This window comes from Caretta caretta, chromosome 2 (assembly GCF_965140235.1).
Source record: "Caretta caretta isolate rCarCar2 chromosome 2, rCarCar1.hap1, whole genome shotgun sequence".
Taxonomy (NCBI): domain Eukaryota; kingdom Metazoa; phylum Chordata; order Testudines; family Cheloniidae; genus Caretta; species Caretta caretta.
Genome location: NC_134207.1, coordinates 115370257 through 115391094, shown reverse-complemented (window position 1 = coordinate 115391094; position 20838 = coordinate 115370257).

The following is a 20838-nucleotide window of genomic DNA, read 5'->3' as shown; positions in this document are numbered from 1 at the left end:
ATCTGACGGGTTGCACAGCTTCTTGTGAAATAAAAAACAAAACGATCATTTTCACGGGGGAAAACACCTAATATTTTGCTGGGCTTCTGTGTAAACAAGTCCATCCGGTTTCCCGCCCCTCCCCCGTTTCTTTCTCTGTGCTGGTATTTTTAGTAACTTCCCCGAGAACACTTCTCTGCGTTTGTAGAAGAATATCACTGGCGGCTAGTAAATTTATATTTCAATAGCCACGGGCACATTTTCAACTGTACATAATAGATTAATAGCAGTTCAGGAACTTTCTACGCTGGGCGAGGAGAGGGTGAAATCTTTCTTTGCCTGTGCTGAGTGAATAATTCATGTGTCTTGAAAAAGTTTGACGAGTTCTTTGGCTCCAGGTTACACGCCAGACGGACTGCCCCGCGCCCCGTCACTGCAGCGGCGCTCGGAGCATGGCAGGTACTGCTGGGTGCAGAATTTGAACTCCTCTCACCCACGCTAAACTCAGTGGCAAAGCGAGCCCCACTCTGCTCATTGTTTAATTATTCTTTAACTTTAACGGAGGCCCCTGGGGAGATGATCTCAGCGTTTCTTATCCGTAAGTGGCTGATTTAAAGTACACACAAGCAGAACATAGCACGTGTACTCCTGACTGTAATCGACAAGAGGAGAGATTCCCTTTCCCAAAGACATTAGACACGTTTAAAGACGTCAAAGAGCCACCCTCAAAAGCAAGACAAAAGGAAGGGATATTATTCTAGCCTATAATGTTTTGTGCACTCGAGCTTTTGAGCTTTATTTGATTGTATTGGCAGGGCTGGAAATGACCTATTCTTTTCCTGGGACCCTTCAACACTGGTTGTGCGGACTTTTTCGGAGCACTGTTTTCTACTCGAACAGTGTCGGGATCTGCATTAAATAGGAAGAAAGCGTGGGTTTTGGACACAAAACAAGACGATCCGCTTGGTAGCTGTGTTTCCCACGGAATTAAATTAACTGTTAGAATTCAAACTTAAGGGCTCTAGATCTGAGTGTACAGATAATAGCTGATAACGCCTTTGAACATATTGCGTCTGCTAAACTCGCGGATTGTTTTTCACACTGCCTACATTTACAGACAGTTTAATGCTGCTCCATGATCTGCATAAAGAAAGATCTTGGGGCTTGTAAGAAAGATTTCCTAGTTGAACCTCAAGTGCCTGTAGAGGGGGGTTATGACTGTAAATGAGACACATATAACCAAGAATTACAGCGTAAGAAAAGTTTCAGAGTAGCAGCCGTGTTAGTCTGTATTCGCAAAAAGAAAAGGAGGACTTGTGGCACCTTAGAGACTAACCAATTTATTTGAGCATAAGCTTTCCTGAGCTTCAGCTCACTTCATCGGATGCATCCGATGAAGTGAGCTGTAGCTCAGGAAAGCTTATGCTCAAATAAATCTGTTAGTCTCTAAGGTGCCACAAGTCCTCCTTTTCTTTTAGCGTAAGAAAAAACACCCTCAGAGTTTCCCTCAATAGATTGCCAGCGTGCAGGGTCTCCGCTGAGCAAGGGTCTCAGTGCAAAAGAGAGAATGAAAGAAAGGAAAGGAGAGGAGAGGAAAAGAAGAGAAAAGTTTCCCTAAACGTTTGTTGCCAGCCAGATGTTTGATCCCCTCTGTTAACTCGAGTTTGCGAGGTTGGTTCCAGAGACTTTGAGGCTCGTTGACTATTTATTATTATCATTCTAGAGAGTTTTATTTGGATGAGACCTGGGTTTCTGGGTGCAGCTGCCGAATACTTTTTCTTTTCGTGAGAGTTTGGTTAGTTTCCTGCATTAGCAGCTTTGGGGTATGATAAGAAGTGTGAGAATTCTAAAAACTTTCCCCAAATCATTCTGTTTACACACGTGACTGCTCGTCCCCAAAGTGCTCCCGGGGAGAAAAACACCTCGTGCAATGCAACAGGTACAGTCCTTTAGTGAAAGACAAGTTCAGGGTCAACTCAAAATGCCTGCCAAAGAAACGACAACCTGGTGGAGTATAAGCGATCTCCTGTCCTTTCAGCCCAATCGATTGCTGCAACATAACACCCTGAACTGGCTGCTATCAAGTAGCAAAATAAGGGCCCGATCCTGCTGATGTTGCCGCCAAAATGCATTTCTTCCAGGGAACAGGGTGGGTCCAGGATTGCTGTACTGGGCTAGACTGTAGTGCCAGGAAAGTGCTAGGCTTGGCACTGAAAGAAGCAAGCAATAAAATAAAGGCCCTTGATGAATGGCTGAGGCCAATTACCGAACACGTGTGTCACTGCCGGCTGCGTTAGCCCAAAGCACAGGAGTGAGATATACTAGGAAGAAGTGCCTGATGCTGTTACACGTTCCTTAGGCATAGTCGCATTATCTTGGGTGCAACCCATGTCAGCGCTGCAACCTGCAACTTCAAAGGCAGCGGGTGCAGATCCTGCTGCCACGTGCTGCCTGTGCAGCAACGGGCAGGATAGACCCAGGGGAACAAGTAGACTCCAACAGATGAGGAAGGGGAAAATATCTGTCCAATTGCAGAGACCCCTTACCTGACATTCTGCACCCCTTATCTCTCTCTGTGTCCAACTTGCTTGCGGTTTTCACTGACTTACCTTTGCATTGCATGGGATAAAAAGGGTGTATTAAACTCCTTGCATAAGGTGTCTGCTCTCTGTCCCTTAGCTCCTATATCCATAGGATAGAGCCCATAGATACATTGACTGGACTGATTTGTCTTCAAATCAAACCAAATGCAATTTTGATCGTTCTGTTCTATACCATGTTATACAGCAATGTGGTTTCTGGTGCACTTTTGTGCACACAGCTGAAACATCACTTTAGTTTAAAACAATCATTTCTAAGCAGTTAGGCAGTACAGTGGTTTGTGTGTGTGTGTGTGAACAATTGAACTGGCCAAAATACCAAGGGTTAAAACCAGCTGTGCACATATCTTGGTGCAAATGCAGCATGTATACTTTTGATTCTCTACACTTACATGTGTAATCACATGATTCAAAAGGTACTAAATACCCAGGATAGAAGTTGCATTATATCAAAAATTGCTAGTTACTTCACATTCCATCAGCTACAACTCCCTAAAAGCAGGCCCCAAGAGCGTTTTCTCATTACCTGTTATATTTGCTTACCTCAGGAAATAATTTCAGAAATAACTGCCGACTCAGCCTAGGACCCGAAAATCAAAATGTGTTTTATCTGCCTCAGTCTTCATCCTCAAAATGAAGAGTTTGCAGTTGGAATAAAGTGACATTTTTGCTGATAATGCACATGATGGAGTAGAATCCAGTGGTTCTATTGGGCCTGCCATTCAAACAGGATCAACTTCCTTCCTCCCCCCCCCCCCCCGCCCAGTAAAGTTGGAAGATCTAATTCAAAGACAAGGGAGCAGATATGAGGGTAAGAATCCTAAATGTGACATATCAAATCTAGATATAATATACTTGCTCTTAAAATATGTCAGTAAATCATGCTACAAGAGACTGATCTCATCCCTCTTCTTTAGGCAAAACTCCCATTGATTTCACTACTCTGATTCTGCTCAGGTGGATTCCAAAATTCCCAGTGACTTCAGCGGGAGCAAGACCAGCCTTTCTCTCAGCTCCTAAAGAGGTGGGTTATTATTAGTATATCTAATTTACATATGGGTAAACTGGGGTAAATAGGAGCTAAGGGATCTGCCTCAGGTCATTCAGCTGGCTGATGGCAGAGCAAGACATGTAAACCAGGCATTCTCCTTCCCTGAGTTAACCACTAGACCACACTCCCTTCCTCCAACCTGATCTGATCATGCATTCCACTGCAAGAAGTCAAAGGGAGCTGCAGGTGCTCAGAACCTCTGAAAAACAGATCCCTTTCATTTAGGCACCTAAGTCTGCATTTAAGTTGGTACTGTAACTACCCGGTCAGAACAGAGTGAGTTAAAGGAGTTTCATCTTTAATGCATTTAATAAAACACTGTCATGACTCAGATACATATTTAAAAAACATCACCTGATATTTCCCAGAGCAAAGCTTAAATAAAATATATGTTTATATATCTATGCTAACGTTAGAAATGTTGTCTGCAAGGCATCTATTTTTATAAGTGTAAAATAATTAGAAAAAGCCGTATTACTGGAAAATGACTGTTGGAGGCTCTGTTGTCCAGGACAATATTAATCCACACAAAAATGTAAGAGATGTTTTTAACAAGAAATTTACCAGGCTTAATCTAGAACAGCTTGCATGCAGCTGCAATTCATTTAGCCTTTAACGTGATGTTTAACCAATATCCTAACACACACATGCATCCTATGGCATTTAATGGTACGAAAAGCAATCCTATACAGCTAAGTGACTTGTTACTGGTGTGTGTGTATGTGTGTGTGTGTGTAGAGTATGGGATGGGAACGCTGCATTTGCTTTGAGAAAAATAAGAACATGGAACAGGATGCAACATCGAACAGGATGCTTTTCCGGCTGGTGGTCGATCTTGTGAGACTCGTTTGTTTGACTAACTTTTGTTTACATGTCATTTTGCACTAGCATGTTTAAGTCAACCAGAGCCTGATTGAACTACGCCAATGTGAAATCTCTCTGAGACAAGAACAGGCCCTGTATTGGGCTAGATCCTTCGGGGGCAGTGTGGCCCCTTTGTGCTGCTCTCCAGGCATAATCTTGTCCTGACACTCAGGGAGGATCAGCACACTGTAAGGGTGATCTGCGAAGGTTGCAAAGATGATGTAGTTGTTCTTCTACCAGCTTCTTCCCTCTATAGCAGGAAGAAGGGGGACAGCGGTCGCTACGATTGGGATAAGCCTGCATAACACTGACCCTGAGCATTTTCAGGCTCTTGTATCAATTAAGCATAAACTAGGTCTTATAGAATATCAGGGTTGGAAGGGCCCTCAGGAGGTCATCTAGTCCAACCCCCTGCTCAAAGCAGGGCCAATCCCTAATTTTTGCCCCAGATCCCAAATGGCCTCCTCAAGGATTGAACTCACAACCCTGGGTTTAGCAGGCCAATGCTCAAACCACTGAGCTATCCCTCCCTGCCCTGCAGACTAGTTTAACAGAGTACACACCGACTGACTATGGCTCTGTGTAAAGCAGCACCAGGACACTCAATCCCATTAGCTTCAGGGGGTGACAGTCACTCACCACCTGTGGAAAAAAAAGGTCAAGGACTTCCAAGGAATTACAATACGGTAACCAACCCTTGGCTCCTTTCCAAAGTCAGCTCTTCAGCTGCAAAGGTTAGCTGGCAATTGTTACAGCCTCAACTCTTAACAGTTACTAATAGCAAAGAGTATTTTGGTGTTGTTCTGTTTGTTTTAAGTCCAGTACTGAGGGTGCTGGTACAAGTGTATAGATACATGGGATGTGCAGCGAAAACAGACATTACTGGAAAACAATGGGAGGGGCAACACACAAGTTCTAAGAAAGGAAAAGGCAAACTCATGTTTGCATCAAAAAGACAAAATGATGCATCATTCTTACTATTAAACAGGGAATGGATATAACAATAATCATCCATTTTTCTTCACCTGGGCACTAATTCTGGTCATAGGTGCTGGAACAAGGGGTGCTGCTGCACCCCCTGGCTTGAAGTGGTTTCCATCATATACAGGATTTACAGTTTGGTTCAATGGTTCTCAGCAGCCGCACTATACAAATTGTTCCAGGGCCCCTGATTCTGGAACAGAGTTATAAATACCAGGCAGCCACATTTTCCATTTACAAGGTAGGTTTAAATGATTGCTTAGCCCCAGCCCATTTGGAAACAAAAAATGGCACCAAGACTAATGATCAGCTTAGTTAACATTACTCACTTCAGTTTACAGTGCATTTTATATGGCTGAATTCAGGGTGTTAGAAAACGTCAGAGAAAGGAGCTGTGTCTAAAAGTAAACTCCTAATTCCTTTTCCTGATCCTTTGGCGCCCCCCTGTGTCTGCGTTTGGTTAATTCTGAGGGAAAGTTTTGTCAAGGTCTTTCCCACTTACCCCCAACCTGGCAACAGGAACATTGTCGTTACCTGCTGAAAATACTCACTGTAACTCTAAGGAAGATCTGGAAAATATTACTGAGACAAAAAGAAAAGGAGGACTTGTGGCACCTTAGAACTAACCAATTTATTTGAGCATAAGCTTTCGTGAGCTACAGCTCACTTCATCGGATGCACCGATTCCCCATGTTTCAGAGGAACAGCCGTGTTAGTCTGTATTCGCAAAAAGAAAAGGAGTACTTGTGGCACCTTAGAGACTAACCAATTTATTTGAGCATGAGCTTTCGTGAGCTACAGCTCACTTCATCAGATGTTTACCGTGGAAACTGCAGCAGACTTTATATACACACAGAGAATATGAAACAATACCTCCTCCCACCCCACTGTCCTGCTGGTAATAGCTTATCTAAAGTGATCAACAGGTGGGCCATTTCCAGCACAAATCCAGGTTTTCTCACCCTCCACCCCCCACACAAATTCACTCTCCTGCTGGTGCTGGCCCATCCAAAGTGACAACTCTTTACATAATCAAGTAGGGCTATTTCCTGCATAGATCAAGGTTTTCTCACATCCCCCCCACCCCCATACACACACAAACTCACTCTCCTGCTGGTAATAGCTCATCTAAACTGACCACTCTCCAAGTTTAAATCCAAGTTAAACCAGAACATCTGGGGGGGGGGGGAGGGGGGGTAGGAAAAAACAAGAAGAAACAGGCTACCTTGCATAATGACTTAGCCACTCCCAGTCTCTATTTAAGCCTAAATTAATAGTATCCAATTTGCAAATGAATTCCAATTCAGCAGTTTCTCGCTGGAGTCTGGATTTGAAGTTTTTTTGTTTTAAGATAGCGACCTTCATGTCTGTGATTGCGTGACCAGAGAGATTGAAGTGTTCTCCGACTGGTTTATGAATGTTATAATTCTTGACATCTGATTTGTGTCCATTTATTCTTTTACGTAGAGACTGTCCAGTTTGACCAATGTACATGGCAGAGGGGCATTGCTGGCACATGATGGCATATATCACATTGGTGGATGTGCAGGTGAACGAGCCTCTGATAGCGTGGCTGATGTTATTAGGCCCTGTGATGGTGTCCCCTGAATAGATATGTGGGCACAATTGGCAACGGGCTTTGTTGCAAGGATAAGTTCCTGGGTTAGTGGTTCTGTTGTGTGGTATATGGTTGTTGGTGAGTATTTGCTTCAGGTTGCGGGGCTGTCTGTAGGCAAGGACTGGCCTGTCTCCCAAGACTTGTGAGAGTCACAAGTCTTGGGAGACAGGCCAGTCCTTGCCTACAGACAGCCCCGCAACCTGAAGCAAATACTCACCAACAACCACATACCACACAACAGAACCACTAACCCAGGAACTTATCCTTGCAACAAAGCCCGTTGCCAATTGTGCCCACATATCTATTCAGGGGACACCATCACAGGGCCTAATAACATCAGCCACGCTATCAGAGGCTCGTTCACCTGCACATCCACCAATGTGATATATGCCATCATGTGCCAGCAATGCCCCTCTGCCATGTACATTGGTCAAACTGGACAGTCTCTACGTAAAAGAATAAATGGACACAAATCAGATGTCAAGAATTATAACATTCATAAACCAGTCGGAGAACACTTCAATCTCTCTGGTCACGCAATCACAGACATGAAGGTCGCTATCTTAAAACAAAAAAACTTCAAATCCAGACTCCAGCGAGAAACTGCTGAATTGGAATTCATTTGCAAATTGGATACTATTAATTTAGGCTTAAATAGAGACTGGGAGTGGCTAAGTCATTATGCAAGGTAGCCTGTTTCTTCTTGTTTTTTCCTACCCCCCCTCCCCCCCCCCCAGATGTTCTGGTTTAACTTGGATTTAAACTTGGAGAGTGGTCAGTTTAGATGAGCTATTACCAGCAGGAGAGTGAGTTTGTGTGTGTATGGGGGTGGGGGGGATGTGAGAAAACCTTGATCTATGCAGGAAATAGCCCTACTTGATTATGTAAAGAGTTGTCACTTTGGATGGGCCAGCACCAGCAGGAGAGTGAATTTGTGTGGGGGGTGGAGGGTGAGAAAACCTGGATTTGTGCTGGAAATGGCCCACCTGTTGATCACTTTAGATAAGCTATTACCAGCAGGACAGTGGGGTGGGAGGAGGTATTGTTTCATATTCTCTGTGTGTATATAAAGTCTGCTGCAGTTTCCACGGTAAACATCTGATGAAGTGAGCTGTAGCTCACGAAAGCTCATGCTCAAATAAATTGGTTAGTCTCTAAGGTGCCACAAGTACTCCTTTTCTTTTTGCGATTCCCCATGGTTATATCAAAGTTAGCTCAATGCAGTTTTCCACTAGCTTCATTTATTTGGCCTTAACTAGACTAATGGCAGTAGTGTTGTCAACTCTTGTGATTTTATCTCAAGTCTTGTAATATTTTCTCTCCTTCTTAGATCCCTTGCTCTTGGAGTCATGTGATAATATGAGAATCTCAGCTTTGGATTTAAAAAAAATTCTAGTCTTCACCATTGTGGAGACAACTTGAAACTGAAAACATGTGTCCTAAAAGGTCAAAAACCAGAAGGCAAATTAAAAGAACCCAATTTATTTTGTTTAAATCTCATTTTGGGTGGAGTCTGCCATGAATTTTGGGACTAGCAATCCTGTACTTCAATGGACTGTTGTCTGCATCAGGTCTGTAGTATCAGGTCCAATATGTTCCAAAACAGAGCAGGAGGAGGGGAGTAGAGGAATGTCTGCCAATATTGTGGGAATACCCTAACTGGGGTCTACAAGTACTATCAGTGAGGTAGACGTCATTATTCATACCCATGTTATAGAGAAGTGAGGTACAGAGAAGTGAAGTGAGTTGCTTCAGATCACAGTGAGTTAGCTGAAAAACTTCAGAGGAAAAAAAACAACACAGAACCCAGTTCTTCCTTGAGTTACAGAATACGACATCTGAAGTCAACGGGAGCTGCAGACTTGGGTCTCCGAAGTCCAAGCTCCAATGCTGTGCTCTACCCTATATATTTATTTAAAAACATGTTGCATCTATGCAGCCCTGTTTTGGCTGTGTTGAAAACACACACAGTGTGATCGGTGTCATTAGGGTAATACAGTACACAAACTATGATAGGCTACTGCTTGTCTCCACGGTCAGCTTCCCCTCCACAATCTGAAGCTGGCCATTTTGTGTCACCTGTGCTAATATTCACACATTCTCCTCCATTAAACAGTTGCAGCTCTTGAAAACAAACCACAGACTTCTTTTTTTTTTAAAAAAAAATACATGTCTTTGATGGTTGGTGTGCTGATTTGATTTTCCACCACTATAATGATCACTGCATCACTTCGTTCATTCTCACACAGCAGCTTCTCTCATCCTGGATAATTTGGTCACTAACTCTTGAAAACAAAGACATACCCTACCCTTCAGCAAAGTGGAAGCCTCATAATAAGCTTCTTCTCAATCTGATTAACCCCTGAAAATCTTTTTTCCAGCTGAGCTTAATGCTGGCCAGAATGTTCCATAAGATGTCAAAAGTGCCTTTAGTTTCTGAGATCAGTTAACAAGTGCTGACCGTAAGGTGATGCAGATTTCTCTCTCCAGAGAGGCAGTTAATTTACATCACACTGATCATGAGCTTCCCTTAGCCGATTCATAAACAGCAGTGAATGGTGTTCAGCCATTGACATTTTCGGTAGACTCCTTTTCTTCATTGCTTTCCTTTGGCAGGAACAGACAGAAAGTAGCTTTCGTGTAACTGCTGTGAGCCAAGAACCAAAATTCTTCCGTGCCAAGTGAAAAGATGGAAAAATACAAAAATATGCAAGCCCTCTAATAGTCTGGAGATTGTAGACATGTAACTTGATCTGCCAAATAACCTGAACGGCCACATCATTCGTTGATTAAGCCCCATCATATAGCAGGTCTTCAGCTTTTTTGTATATCTCTACTTATATACATCTTTGTTTATATGTATATGTGTGTGCTCGCATGCACATCGAAACATTGGATAGAAGGAGGGAATCTGGGTGATAAGGATTCTGAACCATATATGTTATATGGTCAGGACACAATAGTCCTGTTACATCTCATAAAATGTTACACACAAATATACACGTTTCTCAGCTGCTTAAAGAAATTTGGACCTCAACTTTGGGCTGCCCCGTGCTCCCAAATTGTACAAGCATCCTGGAAAAAACACACACTTTGGGGGAGAAGTATATGAAAGAGTATAAAAACAGACAGAGGACCAGTTCCAAAGCCAACAGAAGTCAATAGAAAGATTCCCAGCACAGCAGGCCCACAGAGGATTTACAAGAAATCTAGACAAAATATTTTAATAGAGGTGACCACCGTGATCATCTAGTCTGACCTCCTGCATAACACAGGCCATAGGACTTCCCTCAAGACTTCTTCCATCAAGCTCAGACACTTCTGGTTGAGCTAGAGCACATCTTTTAGAAAGACACTTAGTCCTGATTTAAAGACTTCAAGGGATGGGGAAATTGAGCACATCCCTTGATAAAGTTGCTGCAATGGGCTCTCACTATTAAAAAACTGCACATTTTTCCATTTGAATTTGTCTAACTTTAACTTCCAGCCATTGGACTGTGCTATATTTTTTATCTATAATATCACTTCCCCTTGGATATCTATTTACTTATAGATCATGAATAAGTCACCTCTTAACCTTCACGTAGATACATTAAATAAGTTGAGCTCCTTAGTGGTTACCCTTTGTATCCGTCCCCCTCCCCCCGGTCCCTCACACACATATAAACCGTCCCTGAAAGAAAAGTCTACCCAGAGACTTGGAACCCAATTTCTGGCCAGGATGATCCCAGACATTTCATTCAGGCAACACACACTAAGTGATGACCACATTAACCTTGAGCGGTGAAGTATACTACCTTACCTTTTATTTGTGCCTTCCTTTTGCAGTCTTTTCTCAGAGAAGAAATTTGTTCTCCCCAAAAGAAGGAAAATATTCATTTCATAAATGGTGTTTAACAGGCACAGCTAGGTTCAAAACCCAGCCACATAATCAAGATAGATTGGTTTCTGATATTGAAAAGTTTCAGGTAAAAACAGGTTTGTACTCATCACGTGTGACTTAACATGTTATCTAAATAATGGATCTGTTCTATTTTCTATAGCGCACAACAAAATTCGTAAGCACACTTAAGCTCCAAGTGGATGTGTAAACATGCAGCTGGTACCACCATTTTTACACAACGTACTGCTGATTCAGGGGAATAATCTAAAGCAATCATTAAAGTTTGCTGGCAGAAATAGGCCACCTATATTTTAAGATAAATTTGCTTCAGATTTGAATGGTCTCACATCCTGAATTATGGTATAGGGAGGCTGCGCTGCTGATTGAAATGAAATTGTATAATGTGTGGGTACCAATTAAGGGCAGCATTATTAATATCATGATTGAGCGTTTGACCAGGCCCAATATGAATACAATACATTCTAATCTAAATCTTAGAGCTAAAAGAATGTATTATGTAAGAAGTCAAAGTCACTGGCATGGAGTATCAGACTATTACGACAACTAGCTTTGTGCGTAAGTACACAAGGGTCAAAGTCCCCACAATGCCGGTCTTTAATCCAACATAGGTGGTGCACAGAGCCTTGTTCTTCTCATCATCCTCAGGGTTCCATGTTCTACTCCACCCGTACGTACAGAAGCAAGCCTGAGCTCATGCCTCCTGCAGGAGAATGGTTTCCACAGTGCCTGCCTGGGCATTGAGAAGTGTGAGAACATGGCTTGAGATGCCATCCAGCTGGGCATCAGTGTGAGAACATGGCTTGAGATGCTATTCCAGCTGGGCATCAGTGTTTCCAAGTGTGAAATTGTAATAAATATAGGAAACACAATGTAAAAGAATCACAGAGCCACTGGAGATTCCTGGTCTATTCTTGGCCCAAAACTGGTGCAGACCTGCCTGAATTTAATGGGAAATATTATCTCTCTTTAATGGATGACTACTTACAGATTATTGAAATGGAGCTGTTGCAAAACAAATTGAGTCACAACGTATTAACAAATTGTAAATGGCAGTTTGATCTCTGTGGGAGTCCAGATGCGCTAACAGATAATAACCCATGATTCACAAATGACTCATTTCAGTACTTCTCTTTGATGCACCAGCGTAAGCACATCATGTCAAGGTTTTACAATGTACTTTCAAATGGGCTTGGAGAGACGTCCTGGAACCCCACAATGCCATGCTTACAAAGTCACAAGTACAATTTAAGTATAAAATCCGTCAATTTCACAAAAAAGTGTCAAATGCTTTACTGCATCTTTGACACTTCTCTATTTAACCACCTTTATGCCAAGTGTCCCAGAACAAAATTTGTGTCTCAATATTTCGTTCCCTAAAACAGAGGGGAACTCTGAGATATTACTGCATATGTTATTTACAGAATTCAGATGTCCTGTATTTTCAGTGTCAACAAAGTTTAAACAAACATTGATATACTGTAAAAATCTCAGTGGAATGCCTGTACAGTTAGAAAAATTACAACAATTTCCACACTTATGATTAGTTCACCTATGTTGAATTCCTTTAGAAATGCAGTCAGTATAAATTACTTTTGAATTATGTTTTTCTTGATCTCAAAAACCTTTTTGTTGCTATTACGGAAGAAAATATTGTGATAAATTAACCAACACTGCCATCTGTTGGTAAATATTTTGAATTACAAGAGCTTCAGACATTCTCAGTTTACGAATACCCATTTCTTTTATATAACGGGTGGTATTTTATAGAATTTGTATCCAATGACTCAGTTTTTCAACAGCTTTCTATTTATCAGGATAATTTGCATTGCATTACTGAAGGCATAATGCAATCAAATGGAAGCATGTTTACTTAATACTACGCATTCCACATTTACAAGAGGTAATTAAGTGCGAAAAGTATTTCTGTGGGCATATTCTAAAATTTGTTTCTACTAGGGATTATTTTCTTCCTGCAGGTACAAACTCACATCACTTTTGAAGCAACACCTGTGGTTTACTGTTGCACTGTAGAATTGGGTGAATACTTCAAACAAGTTTCTGCAAATATCCATTCAAATGCACCTGTCTGGCATTTGCTTTCCATGGAGTTTCTGCTGAAAAATTTCACTGGCCAGTATAGTCATTGAAACCATGAAATGAAGCAACAATTGCACAGAGTTATTGAAAAGTGAATTTAAAATTTGTAATTGTGCACATTTGCACCGGAAAACTGGTTTTAAAATGTATGCTCATCAAATCAGGGAAGAGAACCCAATCACTGGCCCACTCTCCATGTCCTCTCTTGAACTCCTGCTCCTTCCCCTCCTCCTTCTCCCCACAGTCTCCTCCCCTCCTATCCATGCCCTTAACCTCTGGTTCAGGCCAGCGCCCATAGGAGCACAGTCTGACAGAATCAAAAGTTTGATGTATATTTTGAAACATTTTCAAATAGTCTATAGATAACCTAATTTTAAACATTGCTCAGTATACACACGAAAACGGGACTCTCTGAGTGTCAGCTGGGTCACAGCTGCAAGTAACAGCTAAGAGGAGAAAGACAAGTGGAAAAAATAAAGAAACACTTTAATCCCATACACACACTCTGCACAGAGCATTTTCTGCACCCTGGCTCAGTGCGCAGGGAGACAGGAAAGGGCGGTCTTGAGGCTGGTGCAGAGAAAAGAGCAAAATGGCAAACAAAGGATGGCTTGTTTCAGGCTGGGAAAAGTTAAACTGTCCTTTTTTAAAGCTAAATAGCTCTTCATTTCCCCAGTTTCTTCTTGTGCATGTGGCTGGGCTGGCCAATGTAAGTTGTTCCTCTTCCACACAAGCCTCACCTCCAGGATTCCACAGCCTCCTTTTTATATCCCTGCCCTAATGAGCTCCTAATTAATTGGCTCCCTGCACACTTCTCTGTGTGATACATACAGTGTCCCATGGATTGTACAGTTCCATACCTGCAGAATTTGGAGAATTCACCCTTTGCTGCAGAACCGTGCTCCAAAATCTCAGCTTTCACTTTATTAAAGTTACGCTTCAAACCCATATGGTTTCGAAGATAACCTTGAAAATGTGAACAGAGCGGATGCTTGTTTGAGTCTGTAAAGAGCTTGAAATGATGACTCTGAGAGATGTGAGCTGCCCCAGTCACTGTGCTCAGGGCCCCCTGGCTTTGTGACTGTGTGGCCATGGAATTAGGCATTTTTCTAAGATACCACAAAATTCAGTATTTTTACTGCAGAATTCATTATTTTGTTACTGCAGTCGGTAACCTGGAATTTTGTTCTCTGTCTTCCTGACCTTCTGGGACCTGTTAGAAATTGCCTTTTGCTGTCACTTTTCCCCTTTTGATTCTTTCAACATCAACCTTATTCCAAATTGACATTCTTGTACTAAATAAACCTGTGATAGATACTATTCAAAACTCCAAAAGGATTAATTCCTTGTTTTTTTCTGGAAACATAAATGCTGGTTTGTATCTTGATACCTCAACGTAATATCCTGTATTCGTTGTTGATAAGCAATAACCTTATTTATGAGGAGTACTGAAAAGAAAGATTCAACCTTAGCATCTTTACAATAACTAAATGTACTCATTTACCAGTTACACTGATTTAACACAACAGGGATATGCATACATTGTACTTGATTGATTGATTTATTCATACCACTGGTGTAGATGTAGCAGTGAGACCATTAACAGGGCCTTCTTGTAGAACTGGATATTTCACTAAATGTTGTGAATCATAGGCCTTTCCAACTATTGTTGCCTGACTTTTACTTGAAAATATGTTAACTTTTACAATACCCGAAGACTTAATTTGGATACAAACTTCATATTCTCCTTAATTTTCATTATTTAGGTTCTGCATGGTCAACGCTCCATTTTTTACTGAGCTTTGACATTTGTTTTTGTTTTTCCATAATCATATGGGATTCCATCACTTCCTGGTAAAGATTTACCTTCACTTGTAATATATGTTTTACATTCCTTCCCCCTCACCCCCACCCCCCACCGTGGATTCCTTAATTAAGAATCATAGAATATCATAGAATCATAGAATATCAGGGTTGGAAGGGACCTCAGGAGGTCATCTAGTCCAACCCCCTGCTCAAAGCAGGACCGATCCCCAATTAAACCATCCCAGCCAGCGCTTTGTCAAGACTGACCGTAAAAACTTCTAAGGAAGGAGATTCCACCACCTCCCTAGGTAATGCATTACAGTGTTTCACCACCCTCCTAGTGAAAAAGTTTTTCCTCATATCCAACCTAAATCTCCCCCACTTCAACTTGAGACCATTACTCCTTGTTCTGTCATCTGCTACCACTGAGAACAGTCTAGAGCCATCCTCTTTGGAACCCCCTTTCAGGTAGGAAAGGGAGAGATTCTTTTCAATCCACAAAAGGCATTTGTTCATTTTCTTTTATGTCATATTTAAGAACAAGTTTCTTACCTATTACTTTTAACCTTTTGATAAAATTTGTTATGGGTCATTGGAAGAAGTATTTGACTGACTAAATTTCTTTGGAAAATAATGCACATACCTTCCTTTAAGTTTCTGGACCTCCAGTGGAAAATTTTTCACTTATCCTTCAATGCTAACCCTATCCCAATCTATACAGACCTGAAATATGACTCTTTCCCTTATGTATTGTCCAAGTTGTACTGTTAGTCCATGCAGTAAACAATGTTTTATCCCAGATCTTAGTTATAAATTGTGCTTATGCTGGTTGACCATTCAATTTGGAGAAAATTTCATTTAAAAATAATTTTATCCCTTTTAATCCTTGATCTTGTTTTATTCATTCTTGTGCCCAGATCACTGTTATAATTGCATCCTGAGCAATAGGCAAGTCTGAGTCTAGTCCCAACATAACATTCTGATTTGCTTTGACTATTCTTGTTTCTTGTTGTACTGGAACAGTCTGTTGTTTGCTTTGAAGTGCAGTATTAAGGCAATAATACAGCATAAATGCTGTTAAGACATGCACTTTTTTTCTTTTCCCCCTCTATTGGGCTGGCTCTCTCTGGTCCTCTACTTCCTCTTTTGTAGTCAACATCACTAGTTCCGCTGCCTATGGAGAAATATTTCTTTTCCAGTACAACTTTAAAGTGATAGCATGACAGAATTTATCTACCTGTTCTTTTGTATGTGTGTGTGTGTTATTCTGATTCTGTATACAGAGGAACCTGAGTCTATTCATAATATAGTGTGGCCCGGTTCATTGGTTAGATAAATTGTGTTCTGGTACAGCATATGATAGGAGCATAACCTGATCTCCGATTTTCCCAAGCATTCTTTTTTTGGCCTTTATCAGAATAAGCTTTTTGCCTTCCATTTAGATTTTCCCAATTTAACAGCTACCTGCAAAGGAATCTGATTCAAATGTTTTTGTAATGCTTGCAGATAGCTTTCCAGTTTGACTTCCTCTAGCTGTGTGCCATTGGTATGCCACAAAGGATGCTCTGGCATTCACATGGTTTGCCCAGTCATCACCTCAAAAGGTGTGGAGTTGCCCTGAGTGTCATTAAAATGGGTGGAATCCAATTGGCATTTGCCAGTTTCCGCAGCATTAGTTTGAAGGTGCAATTTGTTCATTCTACCATCCCTGGTTATTAAGATCTATATAGAATGTGCAATTTTGTTGCACTCCCAACAACTGTAGACACCTTTGGAACACTTGTCCAGTAAACTGTGTTCCTCTACCCAAGTGGGGAGTTTCCAATGAGAGAAGACTTGTTTCACCAAGATTTTTGTTGTGGCTAAAGCTGCATTTGCCTTAAGAGGGAATGTTTTCACCCATTTAGAGAACGGATCAATAGCAAGAAGGTATTGTTTTCTTCTAATCACAGTAGTTGGACTCATCTATAAAAAGCAATATTCTTTGGTGATTTTTATTTTGGGAGGTATTAATGTGAAAAACTGGGTTAAGGTTTTTCCTTACTCAACATCGAGGCACACCTGAGGGTTGCCAAAATACAACAGGGCATCCGGCAATGGAGATAGGCTCCATACCGGGGCTGCTGTTATATGTTTGCCCTGCAACAACAAAGTCCAGTGTGCTAGATGAACATTAGACACTTATCCATCCTTGGTTTGATTAGAAAGGGATGAGGGGTGTATGTGGAATGGAGACTATTGGGTTTAAATCAGTTAAAAATGCAAAATGCTTGGTAGTCCAGCTGGTGGCTAATAAATATTTTTCACAAGTGGAATATTTAAGTTCCACTGGGCTCATTCTTCTGGAGACATTGGCTACTGGCCGAATTTTCCATGCCTCTCTTTAGGCCTCTTCTGTTGCAAGTGCAGTTGCACTCAGAGAGACCTCTAAGTGATATGGTTTTCTGGGATCTGGACAGATGCTTGCATTGCTGCTTGCTTCCATTTTACAAATGCATTCACATGCTGGTCTGTCCAGGCCCAAGCAATCCCTTTTTTCAGAAGTTATACAGAGGACCTGCATTGGAAGCAAAGTTAGGGATGAAGTCTTGACGATATTCCGCCAACCCTAGAAAAGATCATAAAGAAGTTATGTCAGTGGGCATGGACATTTTCAGATTGCATTTGCCTTCTGTTGGGCTGGTGTTCGACCTCCTTCAGACAAGGTAATATCTTAAAAAAAAAAAAAAAAAAAAAAAAACTGTAGAGGAAAATTTCATCCTACGATTACAATAGTCACTGCCATCCTTCACACTCATGCTTGTGTTTAGCAAGAGCATATGTTTAGTCACTAATGGCTGCACATGTGCTCTTCCCTTTGCAATGTTTTCCTTTGGAGGGAAAAAACTGCACAGGGCCTGTTAGCTTCATGCTATCTGTCATTATGGGTCCTCATTCCCCCCAACCTCCTTTCTGGCTTTCATACTCTATAAGTGGAGTTGAAATCTGGGTTAACGTTCCAGTAGCTACTGCAATGGGTTGAGGTGGGGTGGGTTAGCAATTCAATATCATACATTTGCTGCTGCATTTTTTTGCATTTGACACTTGTGAGAGTCTAGTGTTGCCCCTATCTGGCAAAGTTCTTTGATAATCGTGTCCATTGTAGAACTAGGGGGCTGATAGGTTGGCTTTCTTTGATGGGGACAATAACAATTAGGGTCAGATACGAATTGTCTCCTGACTGTAGTTGGTGAAGACGGTGAAGAGCGCGACCGTGCTCTTTCATTCATGTTTCTCTGATAGTTATACAATAAAAGCTGTGTTATCCGGCACTTTATCAACCGGAAGGCTCTGGTGTGACCGGGGTCCTAGTGGGGAGTCTGCTGTGGTCACTCAGTTAGCGTGAACTGCAAAGAATGGTGCAGACAATCCCCATAAAGCTGGTGGATATTCCAATACTTAGATTCACCAAGCCAGAATAGAACAGCTTCTTTATTACCTTACTGGTTACTCAGAAGTCCAAACAACACAGTTCCCTTAAAAAGAAAAGGAGTACTTGTGGCACCTTAGAGACTAACAAATTTATTTGAGCTTATTCTCTAAGGTGCCACAAGTACTCTTTTCTTTTTGCGAATACAGACTAACACGGCTGCTACTCAGTTCCCTTAAAGTGATCCAGCCTCAGGCCTCCATCCAGGTACCCATGTCAAATATGATGAAAATTTAATCACATAAAAGAACAGGTTCTATCAATCCCAAAGGATCGGACACATTACCTCCCAGGTTAATGAATGTTTCAGATCTTACCCAAATACACACTACATCCAATTCTTATTAACTAAACTAAAATTTCTTAACAAACAAAAGAGAGAGTATGGTTAAAAGATCAATATACATACAGACATGAGTTCAATTCATTGAGTCTCAGAGTCATAGCAGAGATGGTGAGCTTTGTAGCTGCAAAGAGTTCCTTTAGAATTCAGTTCATAGTCCAATGTCCAAATCTCATATTCAGGGTGTACCAGCATAACTGGGACCTCAGTCTTGTGACTCAAACTTCCCCTGATGAAGTCTAAGCTGATCCAAGATAACAGAATCAGGACCCCAGGATCGTTTGTACAATTTCATGTCCTTTTGACAAGTTGGGATTTCCTCGGGGGATGAAAGGTAATTAGGATGACTTTGAAGGAGGTCCATCACCAGTACTTAGCTATACAAATTAACATAAGGCCATTTGCTTGTTCCTCTACCATTCACAGTACATTTCAAAGAGAGATGAATACTCAGATATCCTATGTTTACAATTCATTTAAATGATAGGATGTTCTTTTGACCTCTGTATTATCAGAATACAGCATAGACAGGGACTGTTGATTACATTGTCCACCCTACTCATACATATGTAAATACACAAAAACACAAACATTATCTCCCCATGTGTCTTTTGAGGGTTATTTATTTTGCAGGATGTTTAACCCTTTCTATCCATGTGTCACAACTGTCATTTCTGATATCTCCCAATACAAATCTTCAATCTATTAACAGGGACTAGTATACTGCCCAGGAGGTTATGCAATTGCACTTTCTACACTCAAGGCAGAAGACAAGTAAGCAAGCTGATATCAGGAATTTATTAAAAAAAAGCAGCTTCCAGGGTGTGTCATGGGGTTATTACAAATTCAGCCCAATCCCCTTCACCTTCTACATCTACAATGATAATTGATGTTGATAATGATGACCCTGAGGCACTGCAAGAACCTGAAGTGTCTTCTGAATCATCAAAGAAAGATTAAGATATGTTCGGTATAGTTTTAGTGTTAAGTGTATTTTTAGTGATCTTGGCTGTATGCCATGCGCTGCCCATAGTGATATGTAGTGTCATAAAATAACCTACTGTAGAGAAAATTTTACCAGTATACACCTACGTGCTCCAAGAAACCAACCACTCTGCAGTGCAGTACTGCTACTGGACTGGTGAGTACCTGTATACTATTTTATACTTTATTCATTTTACTGTATTTTAACTCTTTGAAAATTGGTGTTACATTGGTATGTATAACTCTTAGTTAACCGGAATTTTTGATTAGCTGGCACCCCCCTATTCCACCAACATGCCGGATAACAAAGCTTTTACTGTATTGTGGATTTTGGATTTGGGGACGTTATTGTATGACTCCCCTTGGATCTGATCAATTTCTATTATTACCCAACCCTCTTGAGTTAGCTTGTTGGCCTTGTGCTGTACTCTGCAGGCCTTTTACTTTAACTATTGGTTTACCTGCACCTCCTTGAACAGTTGTTATGGGATGATGAGTTTTCTTGGACCTTTTCTGTTGGGTTTCTTGTAACTATAAGCGTTAGGCAAAAAGTCCAGAACTTCTGGAAGGGTACTTCTGGGGTGTACCTGCATCATAACTAAGGCCACAATTATGTCATTGAGGTCATGGAATCTGTGACTTCCACAGACCTCCGTGACATTTTCTGATTCAGCTCTGTGGCTATGGCTGGAGCTGTCAGCCAGCTGGGGTCCCAAAGCTCTCAGCTGTCATAGGTGGCAGCAGTCCCCCACAGCTCCCAGCCCCGGAGCTCTGAGCTGCGGCAGGGATCTCCGCAGCTTTCAGCAGTGGCGGGCAGCATGGGTGTGCTGCGGCTCTTTGCTGCCGGCCCTGGAGCTCCCAGTCACCAGCCCCAGAGCTGCGAGCCTCTGCACAGCTCCCAGCTGTCGCGGGCAGTGGGGGGACACTGCAGCTCCCAGCCGCTGTGAGTGGCAGCAGTGTGGGTGCTGGACTCCCCACTCCCCATTTTGTCACAATTATTTTTAGTTAAAGTCACGGCCAGGTCCCGGGCTTCCGTGAATTTTTGTTTATTGCTTGTCCATGACTTTTACTAAAAATCACCATGACAAAATCTTAGCTTTAATCATAACCTTCCTTCGGACTGCTGGTAAAGAATTGTTAAC